Source organism: Acanthaster planci, linkage group LG11, assembly GCF_054643075.1.
Source record: "Acanthaster planci isolate LZ-2023a linkage group LG11, COTS_SCS, whole genome shotgun sequence".
Taxonomy (NCBI): Eukaryota; Metazoa; Echinodermata; class Asteroidea; order Valvatida; family Acanthasteridae; genus Acanthaster; species Acanthaster planci.
Window position 1 is genome coordinate 3,788,491 of NC_141787.1, and position 27,325 is coordinate 3,815,815.

A 27,325-nucleotide genomic window follows, 5' to 3' on the forward strand; every position below is an offset into this window, starting at 1 on the left:
ATTTTTTCCAAGCTAATTTTCAGGAAATTTACATAAAAAAACATCCACACTTGAAAAAATCTCGTTAAAACAAATTAAGAAAAATATACATGTACATGTATCTTGTAAAAACAATGTTGAAACAACAATAAAATTTTTAAAAATTAACTTCGAATAAATATACTTTATAAAAATGAACTTTGAAAAATACAGTTTTTGAAAATATATACTTGACGGCACTCAAGGGCATTTGTAATAAGTTGACTCTTGGATATGTTTGTAATCGAATAAATATGGGGAAAATGTGATTTCTCTCAGGATCAAACTGCACATAAACAGTGTATAAGTACACATAATAGAAAATGAAGAAGAAAGACTTGGGGCCTGGCAGTTTCCCTTGTTATAAGCGAAATGTTTAATGGTGCTCTTTATACCAGAGTTTGACTGTACACTTGTTCATTTGAACAAACCTGAAAAAAAATAAAACAATTGGGTGGTTGGAAACATTGTCATCATGAAATAAGGAAAAATACAAATTTTTTAGAAATGTTAAAGCACTTTCCAAAAGCACTCTCCCACCTCTTATCCAGAAGCAGAGTTTTCCCAAATTTCTGTTAAGTGACTATATCCTATTCCTGTACATGCAGTAGGTGAATGATGAACTGAATAAGTGATCTGACTTGAACAGTAGATTGTGCATCTGATACATTGCACAGAATTTGGGTGGTCTTACTACATGTGAAAGCTTTTGTTTTTTCAACCAAGGTATTTGAAAAAAGAAATTAAACTGGAATAAATAATACAATATTTTCTGACAAGTGCACTTATTTTCTGGATTTATTTTCTTCGTTCTTTAATCGTATGAACATTCCATATTGTCGCTTTCCTTTGATAGTCCTTTTTCTGTTTGCTTCTTGTCCTTTATTGCTATGAAAGCTAAACAAATGTGGCCAAAAAATGCTTCAAAACCTCAGTGACTTTCTGTTACAAGGAAAATTTCCCACTAAACAAAGCAGAAATGCAAGCACAGTAGTCTGGTACCATACAATCATACTTGACAAAGTACGGGTAAAAATACGCTACCACCGCATCACCATTCTAAGCATATGTGTTCTTGTGAAAGGGAAGGGTCCGGTATAATGGAGATCAATGGTCTGGTCTACCAAAATATGCGACATGCAGGATCATTGCATGAACAGTGGAACGCTGCTATAATGAACACGACAGGGTCCACATTACATGTTCGATACAGCGGTCATTTGGTGAAGGGAAATTGTTTCGTTGCCATGTTGAATAGCGCCCTCTTTTGTCTGACTGAAGTGCACCCTCTTGTGATCCTATGATTCACATTGGAGGTTTCTAGAAATGTATCTGTTAATTTTTTCATATGATAAAGATTGAATTGACAATATCCCTCAGAGCTACATGTACATGTAATCGTAGAAATAGGTGAGGAACTGGTGAAAGTGATAACTGCATTGTGTCAAAAGATTTGGGAGACCAAGGAGTGGCCCTATGAATGGACTCAGGCCCTGGTCATAGCCTCCCCAAGAAAGGAAAGCTGAAGTTCTGCCAAAAACTACACGACAATCAGCTTCATCTGCCATGTCACCAAAGTGATGCTGAGAATTATTCTAAAACATTTAAAGCCTGCTGCAGAATAACTCTTGGCTGAAGAACAGGCTGGCTTTCGGGCAGGAAGAAGCGCAGTTGAACAAATTTTCAATGTTAGACTCATCACAGAAGAACATTTTTAACATCAGCACATCATCTTTCATAACTTCATTGATTTTAAGAAGGCCTTTGACCCGGTCTGGCATGATGACCTATCATTTATGGCACATGATGCAGGACTTTGGCATTGAAAAAGGGTTGATCCAAATCACTGAATTGCTGCACAAAAACACAAGCAGTGCGATGCTCCTCAACAATGAAAAAGGTGAACTCTTTGAGACAACTGTAGGCGTTAGACAGGGCTGTTTACTTCCCCCGTCCTTTTTAACATCTTCCCTGAGCACATCATGACTGATACCCAAGCTGACTATCACACCTCAATTTCCATTTGCAACTAGGGATTCGCTGATGATATTGACCTCATGGCCAGCAGCAACTCCGAACTGCAGCACCTGAAAGACAGGCTCATAACCAAGGACGCCCATAGAAGAAGCTGGATCAGTAATGTGAAGAAATGGATGGACCTCAATATGCAAGAGCTCCTCGCAACAGCCTATCAAAGAGAAAGACGGAGAGCTCTCTCTATTGACATAGCTTTTCAGCTTCCCCTACAATCACCAAGATGGTCATGGAACCAAAACCAAAAGCAAGATCGATTTATCTTTTGAACAAAACAAGCATTTTGCAAATTTCTTTTGGAAGACCTCGGCTAAGGAACCTACATGTACATTTTTATGTTAGGAACATTTGTGATGTTGTGATGTCATCAAACAGACAATCTGTCCGATGAACATGAAATTATCAGTGCTGACTTCCTACAACTTACTTATTTGTAGTAGTAAAGTTAGGACTTCATATTTTCTCCTGTGTACGTAGAAACAAGTGACCGTTGCTTCCAGTCAAAACCAGAAATGCCTTATTTGAAACTGATAATCGAATACATGTGCATGTATCTTGCTTTCAATAGTGTTAGTCTCTGGTCATATAGGTCAAGTTTGGGCGGCCTGTTCTTGACATGTTTCTTGTTTTCACACTCGAATGGCGGGAACACGACTCAAGAACACTGTTCTTGGAACAGGATCACACACCACCTCCTAGTCAGGTTTTACAGGAACACACAGTAAAACTCATGAGATTTTGAGTTTTGAACAGCAGCAAAAAGTTGAGAGATGGCTTCCAAAGCCATAGACAATGGGAAGTTTTGCAAAATTAACATTAATTATTTTCCATAACACAGAAATGAAGGTTCCTGTTTATATAGAAAAGAATTCAGTCCATCCAAACATCAACTCTCGAATAACGTAGCCCACATGGATGCTGCCATGTTGCATGTTGCTTGTCACTAATACCTGCGATAACCGGTTCTTTGTTCCCCACGTTCAAGCCGCCGGTCCATGAACAACAAATCGAGCTGTTCGTGCACAAACGGGAACAAACCACCAGAACTCGGCCAAAGAATATTTCAAAAACTTGGACTGGTGACATCAAGCCATTCTCGAGCGCCCTGTGGCAACAGATTTAAGAAATTCCAAAATGGATTTTGAGTTGATGTCTTCAGCTGATGTTTGCTTGAAAATTAGTAGACAATGATCTTAATACTTACATTTATGACAAAATTCGGGTTGATGACCAAAGCTATGATGAAGAGACGTTCAGTTCTTTAACCCTAACCCTCAAGCATATCATTTGGCTAACAGGACTCAGTACTACTAAATACTATGTACATGTAGTAATCTGAGCCTGAAGGACCGAGCCCTGCAAATTACTACTGGCTAGGGCACTTCGTCCGTACTTACTCACACAGGGCACAATAAAGTCATGCATTTACAGTGCCATAGCACTGTACGGTGCATTGTTTTATCTATTGTATTTTCTGGCTTCAGAGAGTAAGGTCAAATACTCATACAAGCGGCAGCACTGTTTGTCACATTTTACTACTAAGTAGTAATTTTCAGTATTAGGTAGGATTAGGGTTAGTCTTAAATTGCTTATCAAGTGATAGAATATACATCAGTAATTTTCCAAGGTTTTGGGCTCGTCTTATTGTGTATATATACGCAACCGTTGATGACGAAAAATACCTACCGGTAACTGCCATCCGCCTCTAATGCAAGCAACACTGAACTGTTGAGTGTAGACTGTATGCTTTGTACACGTACGTCTTACACGGCGGTTCAGAGCCTGTTTAGGGCTGCAAGCAGCAGCATGACCATGTAGCATTGAAGGCAAGCGTTCATGTATGTTAAGACTGCTCATTGTCATATGCTTTCAGAGACAGGCAGAGTCATGGTGGGGAAACCAAATCAGTGTGTGGTGTAATGGCTAGCAAGGAGTGTTGTGGTCTGGCAGACCTAAATATGATTCCAGCTTGTTACGTACATGATTTTTTGCCACCCCAAAGAGGAGGTAAGATTTTACTTTTATTTTTTTCAACGGATTCCTATAATTCAGGTAGTTTATTCTTCCTGAAATTCAGATAATTATTTTTCTTTGGAATCATCTCAAATTTACCTTCTCATTTGTATTCGAGGATCCAACTGCTAGTTTGTTATATCAAAAGATCGTTCCTCTAGGGGACAGGAGTATTAATTCAAAGCAGGAGAATCAAACAAAGGCCTAACTCATATTTTTATAAAGGGGGGTGACACCACTGTTATTTTGCCAAGATTTTACAAGATTGGCTGATTTAGGGGTATAAATTAAAACCATACCCTCCATTCCACTGACTTATTTCATGTTTTGATTAACTGCTTTGAGAAGAATTGAGAAACACATAGCGGCCTTTTCCAAGGTCAAATTTAAGATCTTGTAATAGGCCTATAGCCCCCCCCAGCACAAAGTCTGAGAGAACAAACAATGTACACACAGGGTCTGTCTGCAGATGAAAAAGCGTGATATATTTAGGTGCTCTTGCCCTTTAAAATAAGCATTTTTCCACAGCCAAGAATACTCAGTAAATTTACGTTGAAATAATATGCCTCTTCGACAACGTAACACTATGGATTCACAGGAAAAAAATTTATGGGAGTGGGGCGGACATCATACCACACAGTTCTGGAAGTAGGCCTACACGTAGGTACAACTAAGGGCAAGTTCGATCAAGGACAGGCCACGACAAATCGCCTGTCCAATAGCCCGAGGCAATCAAATGTTCCTTCCGGCAATTAAAATTCTAACTAGGTGTGCCCATTCGGGCAAGTCCAGAAAAGCTGATTTCTTTTCTGTCTTCATAAAGTATCTTTCAATAACTTTTCCTCAGGTTACAATGCTTGTTTTTGTATGTTTTTGTACTTACATTTGCAATTTTTGGAAAGAAAACTTTCGTTATTTTCACAAGTTGTCATTCACGTTTTTGCTAGCTGTGGGCATGTGTTTTCACCACTGTGACGTCACAGTGGTGAAAACACATGCCCACAGCTCAATGCATTAAACGAACCTGCTCTGAATCCCGCCGCGCTGCGCCCATGCAAAGAAATGTAGCATTCAGAACCAGTCTTTACATGTACTGTATGTTCCGGTCGATTAATCTACATCTGCCATACATGCACGCAACCCTAACGCCACAGGCAAAAAAAAAATCGATGTTGCTAGAGGTTTTCTGTAAGTTCCTTCACAGAACTTGGTCTCTTATTTATGTCTGTATTTTCTGTGTTCATGAGTTTAATTTGAGTTTGTTTTATTCGTACTTGAAGCAAGCATCTTTCAACAAAGTTCCTGCCACGGCACAAGGTTTTTCACCCACTGGTCTGGATACCTCACGCACCCTTACCACGCGATACATTGTTGGCCAGTTTGCCGTCGTGATTGCCTGAGTCACACTGTGTGATTTGCCCATAATTCTTGTGAACTGTTACCTGTACAATTTTTACATTGATTAAGCAGGTATGCCTCACGAATGCCTTGTAATGGGATTCCTGTTGAAAATGCGCACATTCTAAATTTGCATGCGTAATGTTTAATTTTGCACAACCATGTGTATTGCCATAAAAACTATGCACATCAATAAAAATTGTTTGGATACATAAACTACAGACAGCTTTCGGACGTAAGAGATTACACGTTCTGCACGATTTTGTCAGGTCTGTTTCGCATGTGACATGCACTGTGTGAGCTGCATGTACAGCACGGTATATGTACTTGTGGGGCTGAGGCAGCTACATTATGCATCACACCGGCTGGCCTGAGAAATTTCACCATTCAAGCATTTTGATGAATATTGCCATGTGAGAACTATTAAATTCCCCTGTTGACATTTAATTCGGAAAATTCTTGGAGCCGTACATGTATTTATTAGAAATATATCTGCAATAAAATTAAAAGTAGGATCTCTTAATCAGTGTTGTAGGTCTCGAGACCGGTCTCGGTCTCAACAACCAGTGGTCTCGATAGTACCCAGTGGTCTCAGTCTTGATCTCGGTCTCAGATGTTGAAGGTCTTGATATTTTTCCTGGTATCGAGTCGAGACCAGTAAAAAAACATAGATCAACCATACTATGCACCATCTACTGTAATTCACGCCTTTGTATGTACTTCATGTTTTCAACCTCAGATTTATTCGGTGTGCTCTTGCATAGTATGACTATAGAATCATTGTAATAAGCACTGGGGGCAAGTGCAGATACTGTGGCACGTACTACACGGAGTATAGTACATGTATATCAGTCAACCAGTGCATGCATGTGGTGCGTGCTAGGGCCAACCACACACACGACTAAGGTACCTTTCCAAATGCACGTCAGCACTTGCGCCAAGCATTGCATACCAATCCAAATGACTCTGAGAGTAATTTTGATGGCCGAACGCAATACATACATGTACATGTGCTATGTGAATGTCTAAAGTCTGGTTGCCCGAATTTAATTTTCAGTTGCCGGACAAGAATGTTGTTGGTCTCTAAGCTTTTAGTAATTACAGTTGTTTTCCTAGTTCCGGATCTCTTGAAATAAATAGGCCTAGGCCTACCCACCTTTTTGCTATTGCTCTGCAGCGTTACACGCCTAAGACGTCTTCTTTTTGAAAGGTAAAATGAAAGTCTTGCTGTACAAATTTTGCTCCCAAAAAATTTCAAGAAAAGGAATTCTGGCCAAATTTGCGAATTGCACTTCAAAGTTTGTTGACGGTTTTTCAACAATCACAGAAGCACAAAAAAATCAACACCAAAAAATTACAGGTCAGTAGGTCACTTACTACACAAGATTCCATAAATGTTTTTCCTAGTTTTAGATAGAGCATGCACGTACACATACGAAAGTCTTGAACTCAACTACACATGCTTAACAGATTTGACTTAATGAGTTTGTCAACTTTGCGTCAAGAAGGGAATTTATGACTGATGGCTTGCTGAGCAGTTAAGTCAAAATTTATGCAGGCTATCCATTTCAATGCACTGAATTCTAATATATAAACTAATCCCCTTTAAAATGAGACATGCTTTACCAGAAAATATGCTTGTTACAATGTTTTTAGCTGAGAAATGGGTTTACGCTTCACTGCTTTTTATGTGTAAAGAAGATTTTAAAGAGATCCAGATTTGGCTGAACCGATCCAGTACTAGAAAAAGTGTCTTTGTCACTTTTGTAAGACAAAGTTAAAAGCTTAAAATTTGAAAATATTTTTGAAGTACCTCCTGCATACATGTACAAGGTAGACCTCTGACCCAATTTCAATGGAATTTGAAGATAATTGAGCTGTAACATGACTGAATAAATTTTTCACAATCTGGGAAACAACTGAATATAGACGCGACTGCATTGTTCATGCCAACTATTCGACCGGACATACCATGGTGCACCTACCCAAACAAGTACAGTTGTGCAACATCAAGGTTAGGATGTCAATCTTTTTTGGTGGTCTTTTTTTGAGATCTTTTGTCTGTGCATGGTGCTGAAATGCCTAAAATGCCGCAACCAAAAACCAGGTAATTGCCCATCAGGCTGGCAGCCTGAAACATTTGGTTGTCCAACAAAATATTTGGCTGTCCCGGGACGTCGGACTACCGATTCTGCAAGCCCTGATCTAACACAACTTTGTTTTATTTTAGGATGATCTAGGGGAGGGGGTTGAAACCTGCTAGAATTTAATCAATTTCATTTTGTAAATTTGTGCTTTCTTGATTTTACTGATGTATCATAATACTGCTATCCGGGAGCTTGCAAAGTACATGTATGCTCTAATGAGTAATGACTAAAGCATACATCATTAAAATTGTCTTTCTGTCTAAAAAATATTTCTTTGAAGATTACTTCTTATGTTGTGCCATTTTGTCAGCACATACATAAAAGGAGCAAGACAAGCATTTAAATAAAATGCTTCTTTAAAATGGACACAGTAATCATGGTGCTGTTAGGCAGATTGACATTAATTCTTTGTGTATGATCACTCAAGGTTATATTTTTTTAAGTCGTGGTTGACTGAACATGATAACAATGCAGCTTCCTTCCACACAATGCCTGGGAGAGCATCTTCTCCACACACCAATGCACAAACAATACACATCTCTGCTTTCTCTGCACACCCAGGATAGTCTTTTGTATATTCATGAGCGTATGTTTAAATGCAAATGGAATGATGTTAATTTTCAAGACGTATTTTTGCGTAGGGGAGATGTTAATTTACATAACGGGTTTTGCCCTTACCCAACATACAAGTATATATTATTAATAAACACTGCATGCTCAGTGCTTGTCCGAGAGCTTGCGAAAAAAGTCACAAGTTTACTCAGGTGGGACTCGAACCCACGACCTCCTGCTTACTAGTGCTGACGTCTTAAACACTCAACCACCGAGCTTGCCGGGGTCGGTGAATGAATAAGAATCAGACGTCCTAGGTGTAGTGACAAAAGCAACTGTTGATAGTAATTAATTATCTTAACTTTTGGAGTGACCGCTGACTTGTGATATGCCATTAGTGGCTCTGATTGTTCCTTGAGGTATTGCTGTTGGAAAAAGTTTTTTTAATTTAATAAAATTTGAGAAGTGTACATCGAACCTGTGGAGATTATTTCCCCACCATTGTCATTGAGCACTGTTAGAGAAAGGCACTAGTTCTGACAGTGGTTATTTTATACTTTGGTGTCACAAGTTTTTGTTCATAGAAAGACATTTTTGTTGTCAATCAGCTGACAAATAATACATTACATGTACTGTAAATCATTTAAACTGTGCACCTTTGTGTAGCAAATCTTTCTGTTGCGTTGTGCATGTGTGGCGCATTGCGGTGGTCCCATTTCTAATACCGCACTGCAACGCAGTGCCTTGCACATGCGTACTTGGGCAGGGTTTCCCGATGAGTCAGACGACCTTTTTCATCACATGAGGGTGCACCTGTGTGAGATTTGGCTACGCAAAAGCTCTGCATTGCAGTCACGTGGTTGGTCCACTGCGTGTGAGCACACTGTGGTTTGTGCCTCTAATTGGGCAGCCATTGCACGGGTGAATGCGAGCAGTTGGGCCAGACCATTAGGCCAGACTTAGCTTCCATACGTGTGGCGTGTGCGGCATACACAAAGATCTCCAATGCATTGTCACAGCCACCGCAAAAAGCTATTGGTTGGCCTGCCAACGCACTGGCTACTATGGGCCCACAGTAGCAATTGGGCCAATTCCTGCAAGTCGGATTTTGCGGTCATGGTGTGGTTACGTGTCTAGATGGATCATCATTGTAGCATGCTTGCAAGTGTTTCGGTGTGAAGAGACGAAGTGTGCATGTCAGAAATGATTCATAACTAGACCCGCATTCTGTTTACACTTTCTGGATGTTTTTTGGCAGCGGTTTCTTTTGGATCTCCTACACAAAAACTTCGAGGTAAACGAATCTGGCAATGTGAGCAGTTCAAGTTACGGATTTGTTTTTGTACATGAAAGCCTATTCTTTCAGCCGGAATTAATTATTCTTCGAGTTAAGTGGAGTTTCGAGTTAACAGATTTTGAGTTATTGAGATTTTACTGTACGTTGATAGAATTTACTCCTCTGTGGGTAGGAAGCATGAGAGACTGTGACAAGGTATGACAATAAATCTGTCCCTTGTCAGGAGCTCTAGGGTGACACTGCAACAGTACTTTATGAGTGTCCAGTGCAAGCAGTTTTCGAACATACACTGGCCCCATGTTAAACTGATGGAGTTTGCAAGTTCAATGGGTCGAAATCAGTGGAAAACAAAGCAGTTGTCAATGTCATCAATCTCCGAGTCGCTGTCATCATCATCGGTGATGGTGGTGCTCTAAAGCAAACCAATTTTTGAAGAGGCTTGAAGTTGAAACACATTTGAGCACGGATGGGGCGAAGTGGAGATGGGGCGAAGTGGTTAGGGGCGAAGTGGTTATGGGCGAGGTGGTTAGGGGCAATGTGGAAATGGGGCGAAGTGACTGTAAACAGTGTCAGACACCTTATATTTATAAATAAATCGGCACATTCAAAATCCCATAGTGTTACAAAGCAGCGAAAAGTTGCACTGTGAGGCACACGTAGGATATGGAGAGCGCCTCAAAAATCTGGGATAGAGGAGAACTTGCCCACGTTGGTCACAGTCATTGACAGTCATGACATTGATTAGCCTAACCGTTACTAACCATGCTAATTGCGTTTGTGTAGTGAGTCCGAGTCCAGGCAACGTTCGTCATGTTCGTCGTGCTCGTGGACGGGGGCTTGCAAAGCTTGAAACAACACACTCATCATGCTCACAGTGTCGTAGTCATATTCACATTGTCTTGTTTGTCATGTTTATGAAACAAGATGTAATACCTACCGTTTTAAGGTTAGCCTTGTCGAGTACGAATTGCACCAATACACAACACGTGCTCCAACCTATACCTCGAATGTTCCCACATGCGTGCATGCACCAAACCATAGCACGAGAGATGCAACGCGACGCCGGTATGCTCTTAACTACGGAGGCCCGTTAGTGCCAATTTGAACAATGCAAACATTTTTTGTTGCAATATTGTTCTTATAAATCATTGGTAATCACACCAAGGATTCCTCAAAAGCACCCTCAGCACTGTAGCTCACAAGCCTGAAGAAACCTGTAGAGAGGAGGGTATAATGCGCACGCATCCTACTCTTGTTAACCGGAGCAACCGCGCCAACGTGCCCCAACTGTTGCATTATTTCGCAGAGTTATTGCATTATTATGCAATATTATTGTATTCTTTCATGATAAGCATTATTTTTGCAGGGTTAACATTTCGCAAGACTGTTGCGTTATTAAAAAAAATGTTGCGATATTTTGCAATATTATTGCGTTATTTTGCAATAAACAAAATTTTTGCACACATGTAGTTAAAATTGGCACTAACGGGCTTCCGTCGTTTACACGTCAGGGAACCAGACTAACGTATTATTTTTGGCTTGCGGCCACTGATCTCGATTATACTTGAAGCACAGATGTATATAATAAGGACTCGCAATGCCCTTAATAAGCTTATGGGTGCAGACCAGTGAATCAGTTGCCATAGACAACAGTGAAAGATATCCTCACTTCAAAAAATCAGGAAAAATACTCACAAGTTTCACAGGTGTTCAAGACACATATCAAATTCATCATCTTTCATTTTTCCCTTCAATTTTCAGTGGCTTAACCGATGACTTTTGAAGATATTTCTCTCCAGAGAAAATCCCCCCTAAAAACAGTCAGGGGGTCCATCCGATCCATTTTGGAAATTAATTCCTACATTCCAAGGCAAAATAGAGCCATTTGGAGGGCTCCGTTTGGTCCGATACTTTCAGAAATACAAGCTGACAGTCCTGCCCCTGTATTTCATCCACCTTTTTAACAAACCGCACAGTCCGTGTGCCACGAAAGGCTCTAATAGAGAATTTGACAGCCTACAAATCGCGATTTGGTCTGCATGGGCAATTTTTCACCTATTTACTTGCATGCAATCTTATAGAGTTTGAATGCACTTGGGACCATTTTACCGAGCCGAATACAGAGCTTGCCCGGCTCTCTTCTATTGGCGTCGGGAAGAACAAAGACAGGCATTGCCAGGAAAGCTTTGTATTCGGCTCGGTAAACGTGAGTGGATTCAATGATCTCTACAAGGTGATTAAGGGCATTGCGAGCCTGATTTTATTATACACATTTGTATTCGGCTCAGTAAAATGGCCGCTGGTTGACTTCTATTTCATACAAAGCTGGCAAGTCCAGGTTTTTTGAAAATACGTCCATGGCTTGAGGCGGATTCCACCAAATGGTCGTATTTCTATGCACGAGTCATTGATATTTACAGTAAGACAGGCCATATCAGGAGGCATCGTAGAAATATATCTATAAATCCCGAATTTAGGACTGATAGTTTCCAGTTCAGGGGATTTCTTTCACAAAAAGCCAAACATTGCAGGCCTAAATTGGACAGAGGCGGGCGGCTACATTCAGAAATTAGCGCTTAGTTTTACTGCTATTTTTGGGGGTATTTTCGTTTAAAGGCGATAAAAAAAATTAAAATTCTTGACTAGCCCCATGAAATTGAAACGAAAAGTTATCTTCCGGCCATAATCTTGAATATCCAGTGAAAAAAAAAACGGAGGCCGACCCCTTCACGAGAGTCAACAGGCGGCTCTATTTCGGTCCGATTTTGCACTGTTTTCTACGGGCGCGTGTTTGGTGTAGTGCAACCTTGAAATTACACATGAGTCTATGGAACTGGCCGCGGTCAGTTCCTATGGAATTGTGTGTTATTTTCGGCAGTAGCCAAGTGATTCGGACACGTACAGCCTATCGTTGACACTGCATGTCCCGAAGCTATTATTTAGTCAAGGTGCGCGCTTTGCTCGTCGCCCAGCACCCGAACGTGGCGCTGGGTTGGCAGGGCTAGGGCAAATGGCATTGTATCATTCCCATGGGTACGATACGATTTGCCGCCTCAAACTGGTTCCCACTACGCCTTGCGCGATCTAACCCATAGTATTTCTATCATTTAAATATCCCACTATATTTAAATTGGGCCTTTAGTGAGTGTGTTTACGTGCGATGCAGATTTAAGCGTGCGTGACGTGCAGGAGAATACGTGGACGCGAGCGTGCATGCTTTTGCAATACACATGCGATCGACTTCACTTTTATGTATGTTCATCCCGTAGACATATAAACCACTACCCGTGGACAGACAGCTCCTATTCAGAGAAACGGCGGGGTACCGTAGCCGAGAGGGCATCCGACTAAATCAAAAAGTGTGGGCAAATTCACCCACATAATTCTTCAACTGTGTGTAAATTCAAAGGGAATTTGCACACAGTTGAAGAATTGCAGCCATGACATTCTATGAAGCCATTTCGATTGTGAACAAAATCGTCTATTTACTTAATCTGGCCCATGCATATTCCAAACAATGTGGTTGCAACATTTGAAAAGAAAAGATAACAGTACCAAAGAGTAAAAAAGAAACGTATTTTGAAAGCACATGTAAATAAATCTGCATTCCCAGTGCGTCACGTGCAATTCGCACTGACGCGATGCCATTCATCGTTCGCCCACTGCTTGCCCTCCCTTTTCAAAATCAAGGTTGTACGCGCAACACTGGTGGTCTATATGTCTGTGGTTAACAGTTCATCCAGGGGTTAGTGAAGGAACGCGCACGCAGCCCATGTCGAGGTTGGCCTTGTACCAACCTGTGAAATATGGAAGGGCTGCGTTGCACCGTGATCAGAATACCGACAAAAATATAATATCAAATCAATGCTCTGAAATGTGTGATTGCTGAGCTTTCGGTAACTGAATACCTTCTTCAGGGCAAGCAGATTCAGTTCGGAAAGAACGCGGAAAAATTCACCTTCATTCCCCCTGGATGCAGCGTTCCAAGCTCGAAAATGACGCGCTGCTCCAGTTCCTTACACTGTACATCAGATGACGCTTTCCGCAGGATGCAGACGCTTACGCCACCGAGGGTATGTGGCGGCGCGCAAAAGTGCTGTGCAACAGTGAGACCAGGTGTTTGTTGGCGCACACTGCGCAAGCGTTCCGCGAAGCGGTCACCAAGGTGACGCTTGGTCTCTCCGATGTAAAGTTTACCACAGCGACGACATGTAATGCAATAAACCACATAACTCCAGTGGTCCTCGGTCGAACTTGCCCATGGCGGCTCAACTGGTAACACGAACTTCTGGTTGCATGACACCAAATACGTTCCCGTAGAAACAGTGCAAAATCAGACGGAAATAGCGCCGCCTGTTGACTCTCGGGAAGAAGGTGGCCTCCGTTTTTTCCCCGGAAATTCAACATTATGGCCAGAAGATCACATTTCGTTTCAAGTTTATGGAAGTTAGCCACGATTTTTTTTTTAATTCGCCTTTCCTCGAAGATACCCCCAAAATAGTAGTAAAACTATGCGCTCAGCTCTGAATGTAGCCACCCGCCTCTATCCAAAATAGGCCCACGATTTTGGTCTTTTTGTAAAAGAAATACACGTACCCCTAACTGAAACCTACCAGTCCCATTCAGGATTTATAGAAAATCCCTCCTGATTATGGCATGTCTTATTGTAAAAACACTGTGGGATAACAAATACTAGTGAGCTCGTGCGCAGAAATCCAACGACTTGGTCTTGGTGGAATGCACCCCTCAGAAGACCTGGCCCTGGTAGTCTTTCGTCGTGCCAACAGCCGATGTGCGCAAATATAGACTGCGATGTACTATCCTCCCTGAGCTGAAATGTACCCCCCCCCAATCGGCGGAAGAAAGACAGATGGCATGGGGGGTTGCGCATGATGTGCTTGCAACGGCCTGTGCGCCTCTTCCATTTATTAGAAGAGGGTGTTCGTAAGGAACTGCTTCATGTAGGGCTATAATATCCAACGTTTCTGTTATCTACGAGGATTATTGAAGCACTAATTCTATTTCCAGTGTGTTTACGAGTCCTTTGTCTCATGGAGATTCTAGAATTAGAAAAGGATTCCCATTTTGGCTTCTTGGTCCTGCTGTGAATCCTGCACGCGAACACGCTTATAATTCATACGCTGCGCCGTGATCTCCTCAAATTAACACCTCTAACATCCATGCATAACAACAATTTATTTTGTAAAACTCCCACCTTTACGTTGAGGTTTTTCCTGAAATGTGAAAGCCTCACCTGCAGACTGTAGTCGTTAAAAGGAACCCTTCCCTTCAACTTGACTGTTTTTTTCCACACCGTTGTTTAAAAAATAAACGATGCGTCCCATTTAAATTCTGTCCAGTAAGTTTGGTATGCGTATCCGCCCGAGTTGAAGTGCACCCCAAGCAGCAAAAGAAAGACAGATGGTTGTAAGTTTTTCAAGCGGGTTGTTGCACACGTTCTGCCTTTACGCAAAGACCATACTTTAATTGAGGAATAAATTCGTTACACGTACTCGGCGTACCCCGCGTCGCAAACGTGCCACCGATCTCCATTTTTCAGTTCATTTTTATGATTTATATTTTGGAATTTTTTTGTTAGAAATAAATCCGAACCTGGCAATGTTTTTTCTTGAAAGTTAATTTGGAAATAATACAGGCCTACCTCATTGAAAAAAAAGTTCATAATACAATATAATTCCTAAAAACTATTTGTTACCAACAAAATGGAAACATTATTTATAAATATATATGTTACTAGAACGAACAAGTGAATGTGTGTCTCGAACAAGCAAAATTTGGAAAAACGCTGTTTTTTTTGTCGAAAAACACTGGGTTTTTTTCCCGAAAATCTCTGCATTCAAATCTTGCCGCCCTCTGCTGGATTGCTTCTAGTCTGTTTTTGTGATGTTGGTGGTACGGATCCCAGAAACTAGCACAATATTCCAGCTTAGGTGTGACTAGGGTTTTGTAGGCAATATCCTTCACCATTAGAGAGCAGCTGTGGGGGTTTCTACGGATTAAACCAAGCATTTTGTTTGCCTCTGAAGAGACACTGCTTATTATCAGCCCAACTTAGTTTGTGATTTATTTCTACTTCCAGGTAAGTATGGCTATTTGTCTTCTCGAGTGGTTTTCCGTTCATCATGTAAGTAGACAACATAGGTTTTTTCTTGTGAGTAATATGCATAATGTAACATTTTGCAATGTTAAATTTAATTTGCCCACATGACTCCCATTTGCTGAGCATGTTTATGTCGTCTTGAAGAGCTTTAGCATCATTTCTTGTCTTTCTTTCTCGATATCAAAAGAGTTCCTCTGGTAATTTTTGGATAATAATTACTAACTCGAACCACCCCACGAAACACTCATGTTGGGATTTTACCTTTGTCCCCCTTAACCAACAGTTAGGAAAAGTCACACGGAGATGGGGAAAAAATCAATGAACGACTTTCACGTCTGGCGATATGGTCCCAGGTCTCTTTGTTCATGCACGCTTGTTTTCACTGTCAGTGCTTACGTAAAAACAAGGTTGTAAAACGTTGCAAAGATTTACATTCCTGTAGTCAATGGGCTGTATGTTCCGTTGATTTGACATGACGCAGTTGTTGTCAACAATGGTTAAATAGAATATTACAATCTCTCTTACAAGTAGGTCATTGTTGTAAATTTATCAGCTAATAAATCAGTAGTAGGGGAGGGACAGTTCTGGAGCACACGCCCCTTTTTATCCCGTTTTTGCTCAAAACCCTTGGGTAGTACATCGACTCAAAAAATCGTGGGAATCTTTTTGGTGAGAAAAAATGGGAAAAAATATAAATTACGTGAACCCCCGGTTTTTGCCCACCAAAAACCCCTGGGTAGTACATCGACAAAAAAGGCCCGGCTGTGAGGTGCCGGGTGAATATATACATTCTGAGCCAAAACCTCCTTTCACCCATCACACTCACCGCTCGCTTCGCTCGCTCACCTTTTGACCCTGCTCCCTCTGGTCGCTTCGCTTCGCTCGCTGTAAACAACTCGTACTAGCGCCGGGGATTTCCGCTTCACTGACCTTGAACTTTTGACTAGCACCGATCGCACCAGCAATAACTCACAAACAAAAAGGGACTTCCCGTCGGCCTGAACTCGTGACCTTGGCTCTGTTCAAAGCAAAACACGCTGATGTTTACAATCGCCTTAAATAAATGGCCTACATATAAAAAAATAGTATATAAAAGAAACATGGCGACAAAAAATGGAAAAAATTTTAGAAACCTACTTATAAATAGAGACATGAGCAACCAAGAACAGAGACCTCTATTAAAATATTTTACTCGATTTAAGAAGGCGTTTTTAGAAGATTTTGTCAAACGGTATAACGTTCCGCTACTGGCACCAAAACGTAAACATCATACACGATCAGAACTAATAAACGCTATCAAAGAAGATCAAAAACAATTTAGGTACCTCCCGCGTCAGTCATATCGGCAGCTGTTGAAAACGGTACAAAAATATAATATTCCTTTTGCAAACAAAGACAGATATGTCAAACAGGACTTTATTGAAGCGATTAAAGCTTAAACTCAGCCGGAGGAAATTGCGGAAGTCGACATTAGAAACGTCAGGCGCTTTCAGGGTAATTTTCGCAATTGGGAATTGATACCTCGTTTCTTTGAATACGACCTAATACACTTTTTTGATTTTTACAAAGCTTTCATCGAGAAAAAAGCTTTGGAAGAACTGAAAGAAATTGGTTCGTACAAATTGCAAACAAATATCAAAGTTCAGTTTAGATTGGAAAAACCTGAAAAAACTGAATTTGGCGTATTCCCCTTTCCGAGCGACAACGATGCCGTCGCAAATAAAGCCGACGTTAAAAACGCACTCGCTGAACAACGCGAAGCGCAAATAAAAGAGGTGGAGGCTCATACACAAAAAGGCTCGGGTTGGATCTTTGACAAAGTCGTCGCTTTTTACATCAACGTGGTTAAATATAATCCAGTGGGTTCTTCTTACATTCCGTTGCCTAAGGAACTGTTAGACAAAAAAAGCAATCATAAACGTCCAAAATAAAGATCAAGAATGTATCCGATGGGCGTTGCGGGCAGCTTTAAAATTATATTCAGACGGAGTCAAAAGTCAGCTAGAAACAAATCCAAAATATAAAATAAATAAGGAGCGGCCTTCGACTTACCGGTCAGAATCAGATGGTTTAAATTAAACGTAAGCTTTCTAACACCAATTTCACAAATCCCACGAATCGAATCGCAAAATAATTTGGCAATTAACGTATTTGGTTATACCAAAAAAGACGGTCTTTACATTCTTCACAAAAGCAAGAAATAAACGAATGCGACAAGAACGAGCAAGCTTGTAGATAATCTCCATTCCCCAGACGAACCTATAAATTTACTTTACTTTAACAAAGGTGAAAAGAGTCACTACTGTTGGATTAAAAAATTTTCTAGGTTGACGGGTGATATCAATCATCACGATGGTCAAAAACACTGGTGCTTAAAATGCATGTCGCATTTCCAAACGGAAGAAAAGTTAACCAGACACAAAGAAGATTGTCAAGGGTTAAACGTTCCCACATGTACGGTCGAGTTGCTGGTCAAGGGCGAGAATATACTCAAGTTTGAAAATTACAAAAATAAGCAAGATGCACCTTTTGTAATTTACGCCGATTTTGAGTCTGTTTTAGAAAAATTACCGCCGACTGATACAAACACGGTGAAAACATAGATTCACAAGCCTTGTGGCTACTCATACGCGGTCGTCAGATGCGATGGAGTTTGCACTAGCCGAAAAACATTCAGAGGCCTAGACGCGGCTGTTAATTTTGTAGGGTCACTTTCTCAGGAAACAAAGAAGATCAACGAAACGTTTAAAAATAAAGCGAAATTGATTTGGTCACCCGAGTTACAAAAAATCTACGAAAATTGTCATAGATGTTGGATCTGCGAAAAGTTGATAGATCGAGCAAAGCGAGCGGATGAATCTCACTGTCAATGTGATATTCCAAAACCACCAGAGACAAAAGAAGAAAAAACCAAGTTTTGTCGTATAGTTAAAGTTGAAGGCAAAGATAAAGAGTTCAAAGAATGGGTATGTTTGGATTGCAAAAAGCCCATCAATAATTTTAGAAAGGTTAGAGATCATTGTCACGTGACGGGGAAGTACCGAGGCCCAGCGCACGCTAGTTGTAATCTCAAGTTAAGAATAGTGGTCGATCAAACACCCATTCCGGTGATTTTACATAATCTCGAGAAATACGATGCGCACTTGATTATGCAGGGCGCTCACGAATTTTACGGGAAATCAATTAAGTTGACCGCTAAAAATACCGAGAACTACATTTCGTTCTCCTTTGACCAACTCAGGTTCTTAGACTCCTTTCATTTCATGGCGGCCTCCTTAGATCGGTTGGTTAAAAACTGTTCACCCGATGATTTTAACTTACTTTGTAAAAGGTTTACAAATAATAGTCATTTACTCTTGGAAAAGGGAATTTACCCCCTATGAGTATATCGATGATTCCTTTGATCGGTTCCAAGAGAGAACAGTAGACGCTTTCTATAGCTCTCTGAAGCAGGGAGGAATAACCGAGCAAGAATACACTCGTGCAGAGACAGTATGGCAAGCCTTTGGTTGTAAAAACTTGGGGGATTACCACGACCTATACGTGGAAACGGACGTGTTATTGCTAGCGGCTGTTTTTGGGAACTTTCGGAAGGTATGTAAACAACACTACGGCCTTGACCCAGCCAACTATTACACGTCACCGGGTCTGTCGTGGGACGCTTTATTAAAACATTCGGGGGTCCAATTGGAACTACTGACAGACATCGATCAACACGTATTTTTTGGAAAGGGCCAAAAGAGGCGGGATTTCTTCTGTGGGTGCAAAGCGATATGCAAAGGCCAATAATCCAGAACTACCTGATTACGACCCAAATAAGCCAGAGTCACAGATCATGTATTTGGACGCAAATAATTTATACGGCTGGGCGATGAGCAAATATCTGCCTGTAGGGGAATTTACCTGGGAAACAGACTTAGAAAAATTTAATTACTATTACATCCAAGAGTTGCGACTAACTGACGACTACGGTTACATGTTTGAAATCACTTTAGATTACCCAGAACGTCACCATGACAAACATAATGACTTTCCACTTGCACCCGAAAATATCTCGGTACCAAACGAATGGCTTTCGAGTTACCAACAGGATTTAATTGGTAATGGAAAACCGACCTCGGTAGACAAACTCGTGTCTACTCTCAACACCAAAGAAAAATACGTGGTTCACTATCGTACATTGCAAAAATATCTCAAACCAGGGTTGTGGATCAAAGAAGTTCACCGAGTATTAAAATTTCGTCAAAAGCCGTGGATGAAAAGCTATATTGACAAAAACACAAAATTGCGCAAGAAAGCAAAAAATGATTTTGAGAAAGACTTTTTCAAATTGATGAACAACTCGGTCTTTGGCAAGACGATGGAAAATGTCAGATATCGAATTGACGGTCATTTATTGAGGGACGTACAAGATGCTGACAAATACAAAAAATTAACTTATAAACCAAATTACAAATCGACAGTACCATTTGAGGATTGCGAGCTTTCGTTTGTGGAGATGTACTGAACCAAAACAAAATTAAATAAGCCAATCTATTGCGGTGTAAGTATTCTCGATATCTCAAAAACGTTGATGTATGATTTTGTACTACAACGAACTAAAATAAACTTTTGGTGAAAGAGTAAATTTACTTTACACGGACACTGATTCTCTATTAGTTCAAATCGAGCGAAGCTCCGACGATTTAACTGGCTACCTAAACGAAAAGCGCAATTTATTTGACTTTAGTAATTACCCACCCGATCATCCGCTTTACAGCGCCAAAAATAAAATCGGTAAAATGAAAGACGAATTTGGTGGCAAAACAATTTTAGAAGCCGTTTGTATCATACCGAAAATGTATTCGATCTTAACTACCGATCACAATTTAAAGGAGGCAAAAGGGGTTTCCAAAGTAGTAACCGAGAAACGGTTAACCCACGAGATGTATAAAAGCTGTCTATTTGACCAAACGCATTATTTCAATAAACAACAATTATTTAGATCGGATAAACATCGGGTGTTTACGATCTCTCAACAGAAACTTAGTCTGTCACCGTTGGACACAAAGCGCTACATATTGCCGAACGGAATCGATACGTTGGCTTACGGGCATAAGGACATAAGCTAATCAACAGCGAAGCGAGTATTACCGAAGCGAGTATTACCTACCCCGGTAATTTGGTATCTTCGGGCACGACCTGAAGTTCCTCTTTGACGAAACTCCTATTTGGTCCGTTTAAAAGGTAATATAAAGTGGGACCTGTTTCGATCCTCTTGCCTTTCACTCGTTTAAATTGACTGGTGCGCTTTTCAATTTGATAGACGTCCACGGACCAGATCGGATCCGTTGCCCTTCTGACGGTGCCGCCCTCTTGCTCGCCCGGGTAATAGAGGTACCTAACTAATACACTTGGAGGAAGTTCTCGCTCGCTCCGCTCGCTCACAGGTGCACTCGGCGTCTGTTTCACTCGGTCTAATTTTATAGCTTCTGCAGGAACGGCATCTGTTAACCGCGTTTTTTCCTCGTTTAACGATTTCACGACTTGAGGCAAACGCTCTACCCATTCCACGTTACGCTCACCCACGTTTAACATCTCTTGAGCGTACTGATGACCGAATAACCTTTCAGCTAAAGTACGGTTAAACCTTTCCACGATTCCTTGAGATCTATGCACCCCAGGTTCACCCACTCGAATTTGTACTTTATTTTTTGTCATTAACCGTTTGAAGTCGCCTTTGAATTCAGATCCCGAGTCTACCATTACGAATTTGGGCCAGGTCAGAGGTGATCGCTCGTAAATTTTCTTGGTCGCTTCGGTTGCATGTTCGGCAGTTTTACTGGTCAACGGCTCTGCCTCTTTATACCGCGAACCCATGTCTACCACGGTCAAAGCGTATTTAAACGTTTTTCTTTTAACGCGGTCCCAGGGTAAATAAAGTACGTCCATTTGATGCGCGTAATTAGGTTCGACCGATTCTGATTGCAACATTGTAGGTCTGGGTACGTAATTTGGTTTTGGTAAATATAATTGCCAAATGGCCTGCTTTTTTAGCCAGTTCCTGACGACCGACTTGTCTGCACCGGTCTTTTTGTGTAGATGATCGACCGCGCTTTCTCCTCGCCAGTAACCCTGTGGGCTGTAAAACAACTTTGAAAATTCTCTCTCCATTTTAAAATAAGTTACGCAAATCAATAAGCTAACAACCCCACCAAGGCCGTCCCGGATATAATCCAAACAAACTCTCGAATCTTTTGGTCTTCGGAAGGCTCGTAAAAATCAGACAATTTAGGCTCTGGCGGTAATGGGACAATATTCTTACCGGTCAATTCCGAATAAGCTCGTAAGGCTTCGTCCACGTTTACAAATGTTTGCTGACTCGCGCGTTCTTGTCGCATTCGTTCGTTTAAAAAGTCTAGCATGTGTACGCGGTTTTGTTCCCATTCTTCTTTCGCTTGCGCCAGTTGTTCTAACGTGAGGTCGTGTTGCTTTCGTTCGCTCGCTACGCTCGCTTCACCTTTTGATAAACTGCTGAATAAAAAATTTGAGCCCGTGAATGCCAAGGCGTTTACTATCGCTCCTCCAACCATCATTAAAGCACTAGCCATTTTTAAAATAAGGTTAAATTAAATATGGATAACGAGCGAAGCGAAGCAACGAGCAAAGCGAGTTTTACCGAAATTAATAACAAATTAATCGAAATTCAAACCGAACAGGTAGAAACTCAGCTAAAGATCGACGACGTGCATGCTAATATTGTTCATATGTTAGATAATTTCCCAAAGTGAAAAATACGAAAACCTGTTTTTTTGTAGCGGGTTTTACGTTTGTTGCTTTTTATTTAATTTTTAAAATAAAACAAGAACCGTAAATAAGAATAGTATTATATAAAAGTAATGTACACCAAAAAGCTAAACCCGAGTCGCAGGCTTAAAGTTCCTCGCGCGATCAAAGGCGAAAGGCACGAAGTCACCATTACGCACAACCCGAGCACCATAGCCGCGGGTCACACGTTAAACGTAAAACTTCCAGCTCTAGGCATAGACGAAGTCATGGTACCCGGCACCGCCAAACTCGCTTTTAAACTCGATCTAGACGGCGCCTCGGACGATAACCGGACAGTTTATAACAACGTGGCTCGAAACTTGATTTCAGAAATTAAAGTGCGTCTTCAAGGCACGGACATCGTAAGTTACCGCGACGCCAACGTATTTCACAATTTTAAGGACAATTGGCTACCCCTGTCGCAGACTAAAAACATGGCGTATTATGGTTTGGAAAGGGAAAACGTCGCCAAGATACGTCTAGGGGCTGGCGATGCTAATGCCGCTGCGAACGACGGTAAAGACAAAGCGATTGCCGACGCTTTTAAAAACAGATACGCGATTCCACTGGACACGTCGATGTTGACGGATCACGCTCCGCTTTATCCTTCGTGGTTTAAAGAGCCTCTGACGTATCAACTGACTTTTAACGGACACGACAAAGTGGTCAACTCGTCAGATACCGCTGCAGAATATCAAATTTCGGACCTGACCTTGGGAAACGAAGTTGTTACCAATCAAGACTTGGCGCAAACCTTGAAAAACAAAAAAACGATGTATTACCTATTTGACCGGATTCATTCGTGGAAAAAACAGGCCGTAGGCCTAAACAAGAGTGACACGCTATGGAACATTAGCATCGACCAGAGTTTCAAAAGTCTAAAAGGGGTGTTGATTCTATTCAGAGACCCGACGATCAAGAACCCGCAAAAATTTTATAATCCGCACATCACAAAAACGATTGTTACGGTTGAAGGGAAACCGAATCAACTGTATTCGCAAGGTCTGTTTGAGTATCAGTTGGAATGAAGTAACTAGGCCTAAGTATTCGGAGACTCGGATAAAGAATCAGCTAGAGGGACCGTCAAAGATTTAAACTTAACAGGAGTAGATCTAGCTGGCTATCTAAAAGACAAGTACGGTCTCTGGCTCGATTTTAGAAGTTCCGACGACAATTCGGCCCACGGATCGGGCAGACTTCTCGGTGGAGGAGATATCGCAATTCAAATGGAACGTGAAGCCGAAACCGCAGGACCGCTGACGATGTACGTGTTTTTGGTGATGGATGCGCAACTGACGGTGGAGGATGGAAACTTCAAGAGTTTAGTTTATTAAACTGGACTTAAATTAAATGAGCTCCATGTTTAAAAATCCTCACTGCGCCTTAATCGTGGGCAAAACTGGGTCGGGTAAGACTCAGTGGATTTTAAATTTGTTAGAGACGGAATACCGTTTTACGTTTGAAGCCATAGTCATATATCTGCCCGACGCTTTTTAAAAACAAAACGTATTTAGAACGACTATGGATATACACCGACGAAAACGTTTATCTTTGTGATTTAGATCGAGAGAAACTAGAATTAAACGAAGCGATTGAACTTTATCAAAAAATTTTTGACGGGGTCTATACTTTGTTTATTATTGACGACTGTGCGGCCGATCAATTTATTAAGTACCAAAAGAAATTTAAGAGTAGCAATACTTGCGCTCTCAGTAAGATGGCGTTCTCCGGCCGACATTACAACCATTCGTATTGGCTTCTAACGCAAAAGTATAATTCGGTGCTAAAAGACTTCCGACAGAATACCGCTTGGGCCGCGATATTTCATCGTAAAGATCGTGGTTCCTTTGACCAATGTCTCGACGAAAACGATGTAGTACCGGACGAAAAACGAGAGGAGATCAAAAGGCACCTCCGCGACGTTAACTTTAGTAAATTGGTATTAAATACCGAACCGCCCGCAAATTATTTAGTTCATTAAACTAATGTTAACTTGCTATGAGCTAATTTTATTTGCTTCAAATTAATTCCCTTTTGTTATAATCGGGCTAACTCAGCCTGGTTATAACTAATTTTATTTTTAGTTATAATTAAATGATAGTCTTGCTAGAATACGTTCAGCTATTTGCCTAGTTAGTTATAGCAGCCAACTTGACTTACTATACGATCGAGTACCTGTGCTTTAAACAAACGGTCAACAAATTTAAAACGTATATATTTAAATGGACGACATCAAAAGTATTGTCACCGATTCAAAAACAGAATCAACCTCAAACGTAAAAGATAGACTTTGTGCGATAGCCGCGTCAGGCGAGAGAAAAAAATATCTCGGCAAAGAATACTCGATCAAGGAGCTTGAAACCGTGTCATCCAAAGATCAAGAAAAATTATTCAATTTGTACGAAGTTAAGTTTGGCAAAGAGATCGTAAAAACTCTCGGCCACGCGATTTTGAGCCTGTATTCTCGCCTACTCGGTATAGCTACTCCGATCGATCTACTCGGATTCAACGTCAACTTAACGTCCGAAGAAGCGCTGACTAAAGACTTAAACGACGACCCGATTATAAGTCAGACCATGGGACACATACTAACAGAGATCTGTTATAAATACGGGGTTTACCTATCCCCACTTACAGCAGCGTTGATTACAACAAAACATCTAGAATTCAACAAAAGTTCTCTTATTATAAAAGAGGATGTCAACGAACGAAGTGAACCAAACAAACGAAGCGAACCAAACAAACGAATCGAACAACAACCAAATTCAGACGGTAACTAAAGCTAAAAATCCAAGGCGTGTAGAACAAGGTAAAAAATTAGCCGAGCAAAACAAAAAGATGAAGCAACAGCTCGCCAAGATGAAACTAACGGGAGAAGAAAACACCGAGGAAAAAAAAATCTAGCTTTACCCAAACGGCCTTTGAAAACAGAAGCTTGATATTTTGTGGATTGGGTATCACTGGGGTTCTTCTCTATTTAATTTGGAAAAACAAGTCGAGCGCTCAACCTACTCGACAAGTTATTCAACCAAAACGAGAAGCGGAGCGAGAGATAATTCCTAACCAAGAACCAATTTTAGATATGGAATAAATTTAAAAGTTCTTCATATATAAATATGAGTAATGCTAAATCAATCGACGTAAACGGAATCGCCAATACGGTTTACCACGGTGCCGTCGTTTTGGGAATTTCTATTGGATATGCTATGCTGTCGAGTAGGCTTTTTAAAATAAAACCGCCGGACCTAAATAAGTTGTCTGCCGAAGACGCGTTGAAATTGACCGCGCTGTCTAGCGGTGCATTGGCCACCCAGGGTTGGTTGGTAGCGCAGGGTATCCTGCCCGCGAGTTTTCCTTTGAGCGGTTAAGTTTTCTTATTTTAAAGTTAAAGTGAAATGGCTGAAGGAGGAGTTGATTTTGAAGAAATACCACTAGAAAACAAAGAGGAGACCGATCAAGACTCGCAATTGGAGTGGGAGGACTTAATACTTAATCCAACGCATGATTACTGCGTGATCTCTGCTAATCAACATGGTTTTTTACCTCATAGATCTTGTGTCACTCAATTATTGAATGTCTATCATACTTGGGCCGCACAGCTTGATCAGCGTAATCCACCCAGAATTGATGCTGTTTTTTTGGATATGAGCAAAGCCTTTGACCGCATGCCCCATGACACACTTCTGCATAAGCTCGCTTCTGGGTTCAGCATAGGAGGTGCTCTCTGGAGTTGGATAAAAGATTTCTTGGTGGGCCGACTTCAGAGAGTGACTTTTGTTGGTCGAACCTCGGAGTGGTCTTTGGTGAAGTCCGGTGTTCCTCAGGGCAGTGTTTTGGGGCCCCTACTTTTCAACCTTTTCATCAGTGACATTTCCCGCAACATTAACTCACCTTGTGTTTGGTTGCAGATGACGTACTATTATATCGTTCCATTCGTACAGATTTGGATGTCTCTGAACTTCAGAATGATCTTAATGAGCTGAGTGCTTGGAGTGCCTCTAATGGTATGACCTTCAACACATCTAAAACTAAAATTATGCACATTTCCCGTAAGCGGGCTCAGTTCTTTCCAGCTTACATTCTTTCCGGCACTGCTCTCACAGCATCAAACACGGTCAAATATCTTGGCGTCACTCTAAGCGCTCAGCTCTCATGGAATGATCACATTAAATCTGTCAGCTCATCAGCCAATCGTATGCTCGGGTTTATCAAAACCGTGGCTTTTAATGCCTCTGTACACGCTAAACTGGCCCTTTATAAGGCTCTTGTTCTCCCCATCGTAGAATATGCACTCCCTGCTTGGCTGCCCCAAACAAAGAAGCAGGATGATACGCTAGAAAATATTCAACGACGTGCCACTCGATTCATTTTAGGTCAGAAACGTGGAGTTATGTCTTACACAGAGAGACTTGAGATCCTCAACTGGTCAACTTTATCCAATCGCCGTAATTTTGCAGTGTTGTCCCTTGTATGTAAGTGTCTTCTTAATCTTGTCAAGTGTGAAATGTGTCAGACTAAGGTTACCGTGAATTCCAGACATACCAATATTGTTAGTTTTAATCATCTCCAGCCTAGAACACAATCTCTTCATTTATCCTGCTTTCATCAGTTTCCCCGGTTGTGGTCTAATCTCCCTGAACACGTTTCTAACACTCTTATTTTGAAACCTTTTTCACAATTCCTGGCAGTATTGAAAAATACTGTCCTTTACCCTGATTCTTAGGCTTGTTTTTTGTTCTTGTTTATTTGTTTTATTTTGTTTTTCCATTTAGGCCTACCGCTATTCAATTCATGTAGTGTGGAAGTTCTTCTTTTATCTCCATTTATATCTTTTTACCTCATGTTTGGCTACCCTTGTTTTGTTAGTGCAATCCTCTATTCATTATTTTGTTTTTGTTCCCATATGCAATCTCATAATGTCATTTATTGTATGTGTAT

At 41.0% G+C, this 27,325-nt stretch overlaps 1 protein-coding gene across 3 annotated transcripts in view; it reads right to left on the bottom strand.

Annotated features, from left to right (window-relative positions):
* wdr5 (WD repeat domain 5) overlaps positions 1 to 27,325 on the bottom strand; it is a 220,288-nt gene that overhangs the window by 181,332 nt on the left and 11,631 nt on the right. The window contains exon 2 of one of the 3 annotated variants that reach the window (XM_087143635.1): positions 16,427 to 16,598. The gene's annotated coding sequence lies outside the window, so the exon portion shown is untranslated. Of the gene's footprint in view, positions 1 to 3,738; positions 3,759 to 10,396; positions 10,538 to 16,426; positions 16,599 to 27,325 lie in introns of those variants that run through there. The other 2 variants (XM_022252318.2, XM_087143636.1) reach the window with 2 other exon arrangements.